Genomic DNA, 7,254 nt, shown 5'->3' with positions numbered 1-7,254 from the left:
AAGTATTGGCTTTAACCTGCATGCTTTGATGATAAATTAATGACATCTATACACATTGATAAAGGAAGACAATACTGAATATCAAAATGTTAGATGAAATATGGCAGATGCACGTGTAGTAATTCTTACAGGGAAAGCAAGTTGTTGCATTGTTTTGTTGGAGATGGTGATATCAAATATAAAGATTTCAATTCCACCCCATTAAATAAACCCTTTGATCTCTTTTTCATCAATACATTTTATTAGAAAATAAATATGAAAAACTACACTATAATTACAGAGTTTGTGCTCTTGGGAATATCAGGCAACAGAGAGCTTCAGGTAGTAATTTTCATCTTTTTATTAATAACTTACATAGTAAGTATCATTGGTAACCTAGCCATCATCATCCTCACATTGCTGGACTCTCGCTTAAAGACTCCTATGTATTATTTCCTTCGTAATTTCTCCTTCTTAGAAATTATGTTCACTAGTGTTTCCATTCCCCGATTTTTGACATCAATAATTACTCAAGTCAAGACCATTTCCTATAATAATTGTTTGGCTCAGTTATTTTTCTTCATCTTCATGGGGGTGACAGAGTTTTTTCTTCTAACCGCTATGTCTTATGATCGCTATGTTGCCATCTGCAAGCCGCTGCACTACACCCTCATCATGAGTCAGAAAGTCTGAGCCTTTCTTGTCCTCACCTCATGGCTGGCAGGATTCCTAACCATCTTCCCACCACTTATGCTGCTTCTAAAGTTGGACTTCTGTGCTTCCAATATCATTGATCACTTCTGCTGTGACTATTTCCCCCTTTTACAACTGTCTTGCTCAGATACTTGGCTTCTAGAAGTGATTGGTTTCTATGTTGCTCTGGTTACTCTGCTGTTCACGTTGGCGTTGGTGATTTTATCTTACATGTACATTTTCAGGACTATTTTAAGAATTCCATCAGCCAGTCAGAGGAAAAAGGCTTTCTCTACCTGTTCGTCTCACATGACTGTCATCTCCATGTCTTATGGAAGTTGTATATTTATCTATGTGAAGCCTTCAGCAAACGAAAGAGCGTCGCTCACCAAAACAGTAGCTATTCTCAGCACTTCAATCGCTCCCATGTTGAACCCCTTTATTTATACCTTGAGGAACCAGCAAGTAAAACAAGCTTTCAAAGACTTGGTTCATAAGGTAGTTTTTTACAGAAACAAATGAAAAAGAATATGCATTTATATGAAGAGATAGCATTGTAAATATTCAATAAAATTTAATGAAAATTTAAATCTTTTATATTCTTTACTGATTTTCTAAAGTCTGTCTCAGTGTTCTCCCACCAAGTGTCACTCTTGTGCTTGGTCTTTGTGGTTCAGGCTAGGCTGAGTCACCATTCCTTGCACCTCATTTTTCAAAGTAGCTTGGATCATAGACTTGACCATACCTTTCAGTCTGGTTTAATAAAATCTGTGGAAAATTGTTAGCCCTAAAAAATCCATACAAGTGATGTACTATGGACTTAAAAACTTATATTTAGGAATAAACACACACACAAACACACAAACACATACACTAACAGTTAATTAAAAAAAAGAAGCCATTAATTTGAATGAGAATGGAGAGGATATATGGTAGGTTTGAAGGCAGGAAACAAAAATAGAGAAGTATGGTTATGTTATAATCCCAAATTTAAAAAAATAATTAAAGTATGAATAAAACTCTGAATGAAAAACTTGTTACTATAAAATTTAAATTACTTTACTGATTTATCTTTTGTATTTTTATTTTTTTAGTATAGAATAGAGTTTATTCAGGGCATGTGGAGGGGAGTTAAGAGGGTAGAAGAGGCAGAGAAAGGCACAGAGAGAGAAGGAATAGAGAAGTAGAAAAGTAGAGGAGTAGAGGCTGGCGATGAGCATGTGCAGAGGGAAGGGGGTGGGAGTAAGGGAATGGGGAGAGGGGGGGAAGGGAAGCAGAGAAAGAGCAAGAGAGAAACAAAAGACTAACAGCTCTGGTTTTTCTTAGTGAAAGTATTTTATATTCTGATTTATACAGATATTACTGCCACCTTAATAAACACAAATTTTCTCTTCTGTGTCACAAGTGAAACAGTTTTTACATGAACTATATTAAATATCTACAATAATCATTATTTTTGAGCTATGTAATTACGCAACTGACTTCACTTAATGAATGTACAAATATTTACTACTAATAATTTGAGTTTCATAATATTTTTATTTCCTAGATTTGCCAAAATCTTAGGTCTTGTTTCTATATTTTCCATGTTTATGTGTGTATGCATGTATTATTATTGTTATTGTCAAGCATGTACTATGGTATACACATCAAGGTCAGAGTACAATTTTCAGGAGTCAGTTCTTGTCTTCGACAACTGTGGCAGAGTCTATTTTGTTTCTTTTCTGTGTTTCCTGCTCTTCTCTTTGCCTTCAATATTATGGTTGGCATGCTGGGACCATTGCTATATAACACCAGATCCAGCTTTTGATGTGCATCCCAGGGATGGAAATGAGATCGCCAGTGTGCCATCATTAATGCTTTTACACACTGGGCCGGCTACCTGACCTATTAATCTCCATGTTAGTATTTTATCAGTTTTGTTATTTCATAATCTCACATACGTATATAGCACAATCTGATTACACACTGTGCTTCTCTGTTTTATATCTGTCCTATCCTTATCAACATGCATCTTCCCTACCAGTCTGTTTTCAAGATTTATAATGTATAGTTTTGATTGGTGTGCCATTTAGTTTAACCATGATCATGTATGTGACCATTGCATTAAAACAATCACTAATCAAATCAATATTTAGGTAACCACCACTACTATAATTTTACCTGGAAATTTGTTTAAAATATGCCAAATTCTAAAAATATATATATATATATTATACTGCACTGCTAACATGCATATGGCAAGTCTGCATAGTGGTTAGGAGCACTGGTTACTTTTTCAAAGGATCTGAGTTCAATTCCCAGTGCCCAGGAGAGCCACCTTCTTTTTCTTACTTCCATGGATACATGGTACACAGATATACATGTAGGCAGAGCATTCATGAACATAAAATAAAATAAATCTTGAGAAATATTTAGAGACTAAATATAGAAAATAATATTGTTCTATAAAATACTTAAAAATATCATCTTGAAATATATCTGACCTCCCTTCTGTCACATTTAATATCTACAACTACATGAAAATCACCATTACTATCTCCTCTTTGTAAGTAATCAATGCTCAGGGAAGTTGAGAAACTTTATACCACTGATCAATTGTAGATATGATAACCTGATTTTTAAAGCAAGCAAGAGAGAGAAAAATGGCTTAGAGAAAAATGGTTGGTGAAGATGTGAAGAGGATTTGAGAAGATTTTGGAAAATGGAAGCCATGATTAGACTATATTGCATAAAACATAACTTTGAAATTAAAATATGAAAAAATAAAACAAAATAAAAACAATCAAAAGAGTTTGAGAAATAGTCTTCCCTAGGGAAGAGCATACAAAATGTTATCCACTACAAAATAATCTAAATAATCATGTATGAAAACATACATATAGGGCTTGAGAGATGGCTCAGTGGTTAAGAGCACTGACTGCACTTCCAGAGGTCCTGAGTTCAAATCCCAGCAACCACATGGTGGCTCACGACCATCTGTAATAAGATCTGATGCCCTCTTCTGGTATGTCTGAAGACAGCTACAATGTATTCATATATAATAAATAAATAAATCTTTACAAAAAAAGAAAACATACAAATAATATTATACAGACTTCACAGACAGTGTTTATGTTCATATATATATATATATATATATATATATATTCGTGTACATATATGTCTATGATAATAATTAATGAAAAAAGAGGCTATAAGTTTGAAAGAGAGTTAAGCAGGGGTATATGTTTGGGTTTGGAGGGAAGAAGGTAAAGGGGTCAAATCGTGTAATTTTATTATAATCTCAAGCACTAAAAGAAATAATTTTAAAATAAAATAAAAGGCAAGCAAAATAAACAATCAAAACACTCATTCATGCTCTACTTTAATATTTTGGACAGCTTTTTCTAAAGTCTTGCACAGTATTATTGGATCTTAATAAGAATCCAACATTGGCATGACAGTACACTTATGGCTTCCTTGAGAAAGATGATCCTAATATAATTGACATACATATTATAACATTAATTCATTGTCATTAAGAAACTCAGTGAACAGATAAAAGGATCATAAAGTGTAAGGAGTTTTAATGTAGTCAAAAATGTAAATGTAGAGAGATGTTAAACTTAATGAAAAAAATCAGCAAAATTTTCTTCTTTCTGAGTGATCTTACTCTGATTCACTGGACAGTGTAGTGTCACCAAGCTTCTTTTTCCAGTTTTGATACTAATACAATTATGGTTGATATTCCCAGATGTTTTGTGTACATTCCTCTGCTGCCAATTTTTACTCACTGAATTGGTCCCATGAGCCAGCTGCAGAGTGAATGGATAAAACTTTAAGTATTCCATGCAACATAAAATATATTAACAAACCATGATTATTTTTAAAACATCTCAGAAACTGTTTCTATGTCCACCTTTATTCTTTCTTATCTCTCAGCACTCAGAGAAATAAACTCACTTTGGATGAAATGAGAAAATACGGATGAAAACATTTACAATAAATCCCAAACTTGTTTCCTGGGGAAGGAAGTTTTTTAAGAAATAACAATGGACACTGCATCACCTCTTCTAGCTGTTCTGAGAAGCTGTACATAATCATAGGTAAGTTGATCATTTAGAGGGAAGTGGAAGTCAATGAAAGTTAAACATCAGTTCAGAGCTCAACATTGTAAAATTTAAGATTTACTGTAATTATATTTTGAAATGTGGCATGGCTGCCTATGTCAATTTATGTATTTTCTTTTGGCTTAAAGCAAATATCCATTGTCTCCACAGTTCTCATTCAGGATTTGACAGGCCATTTAGTGCTCTTTTGAAGAAGTAGTCTTTAATTGTAAGTAATCTCTTGATATCTGACATTTGACATTTGTATAAATTAATGAAAAACACCAAATCTGATTCTCCCTTTGATCCCTGAAATGAGTGATACCCTTAATAAATTATTACTATTATGAATATACTGTCAAATTTGAGAATTCATTCATTTTAAATGAAGTATACATAATTCATTTTAAATGAGTTTACAGTCTGTAGGTAAGTAACTTAAACTTTCATGAAGTATTACAGATTACTTTTCTAACATTTCTGTGAAACTTACTCTTCCAATTCATTTTTTCTTCTCTACTAATATTATTATTCTTAATAGATCAGATTTTCTTTTTTTATTTTCACAAACACTTATGAGTTTTAGTATTAAATGTAGCTCAAAAGTCTCCTTTCCGTAGTTTTCTTCTCTATATAAATGACTACTAATGTTGGAAGTTGATCCTTTTCATTATTATTGAAAATAATTAATTTATTCTATTTGTATTTTCCTGAGAAGGAAAACACAAACAGCTGTGAAAGTAGTACAAAGATAATTTATTAAAAATAAGTCTATCCATTCAATGAGTACTGAGAAGTATGCTAAATACAAATTTTAAAAAAGTCTCAAATAAATCCTTGTGACATGATCCAGACCAGAGAGTGAGAGCCTACTGATAAAAAAATAATTTTCTTGTATTTTGCTTACTTATTGTAATCATGTTTCTAAATCTTCTGCCCACAATATATTTTGATCATATTCTTTCCCCTCTCCCAACTCACTCTAAATCCCCTCTACATCCTTAGTATTTAATTTCATGTTAATAGGGTATTTTTTACAGTTTTGGACTTGAGGCTGAGCTAGATATTACTCCCAATTAGAAATAAATAACTATTCTTTCCTACCCTCCATTCACAAAAATTATAAACAACTCTAATATTTTAATGTGTAAAGAATTAAGACAATGTGCTCAATAAAATATGGATGGAGATGTGCTCTGTGTAAATTTTCTAATAACTTTTATTTAACGAGATTTGACTGAAGGAAAATAGATAAACGTAGAGAAAGCTGAGAAAAAGCTGCCCTTTCAAAGGCAATATCTCATGGAGGAAAATGATCATCAATTGCATCATGTAATATTACTAACAATATTCAAACACACATACCAAAAATAAATTGCAATTAGTCAAACTCACTAACATATCTCTAAAAAGAGCATTCTTCAGCCTTTTAGTCTAATATACATTCCAATATAGTTTCCCCCATGAATTTTATATAAATTGCCCATAGGTTCCCTAGTTCATTTTAAGAGTATTGTCATTTATTTCATTGGAGAAGCTTGGAAAGGGCATGATTTGAGGATATTTTTATAATGAAAACCCAGAAAATTAATCATAATCATGATAATGAACAAATATCATTGTTCATTCTTATTTTGAATTGTTCAGATTCCTTAGAAGGTAAGTAAAGAAGTAATACTGATAAAATGGTTGGAAGAAAGATGATAGTAACCTAACCTACATCCTAGAAAGATTGTTCTGTGGTTAAGAGCACTGGCTGTTCTTACAGAGTTCCTAAGTTTAATTCTCAACAACCACATGGAAGCTCACAACCTTCTATAAGGAGATCTGAAGACCCCTCTGGCATGCAGGCAAATATGCAGACAGTGGACTCATATAAATTAATTGATTAATTAATTAAACTTTAAGTAATTAAATAACCTAAACCATTTAACATTCTGAACCTAAACAAATGAGTTAAATTCTTGGAATAACCTCTATTCTCAAGTGAAATATATCATTGATATAATTTATTGGTCTAGGAATCTATGAATTTTTAGAATTTGTATCAAATCCATTTAATTGACAAAAGAATCCAACCCATTGAGATATTATAAATGTTATAGTTTAAAAATATATTACAACAGCTCTAAAGCTGGGTATTAAATCACCTACTTATAAGTAACTTTGTAGTTTCCTTAAGCCTGTTTTTCTGGACTTTGAAGATTAGTACAGAAGTGTTAATGGAGGAGGGATGTTCTCATTTCCCAACACCTACTAATACATTTCTTTACAATGCTTCCTGTGCTCATTTCCAGCTCTAATCCATAGGGGGGAAGTGAATAGTTACATTGTTACCTGTAAGAGTTTAAATTAAAGTATATATAAGAAGAAAAGTACATGTAACCAAAAGAGAATAAAATACGATGCACTGATGGATTTTTCACATCCATAATAGCACTAATCTAATATGTAGTTACATATTTTTTTCATTCTAAAAAGTATTTTATTC

At 32.1% G+C, this 7,254-nt stretch overlaps 1 pseudogene; it reads left to right on the top strand.

Moving 5' to 3' along the window:
- Positions 1–255: 255 nt before the first annotated feature.
- Positions 256–1,194, top strand: LOC114636122 (annotated as a pseudogene).
- The last annotated feature ends 6,060 nt before the right edge of the window (positions 1,195–7,254 follow it).

This window comes from Grammomys surdaster, unplaced genomic scaffold (assembly GCF_004785775.1).
Source record: "Grammomys surdaster isolate TR1022 unplaced genomic scaffold, NIH_TR_1.0 122273, whole genome shotgun sequence".
Classification (NCBI taxonomy): Eukaryota; Metazoa; Chordata; class Mammalia; order Rodentia; family Muridae; genus Grammomys; species Grammomys surdaster.
Note: the sequence above shows the minus strand (reverse complement) of the source record. Positions and strands in the feature narration are given on the sequence as shown.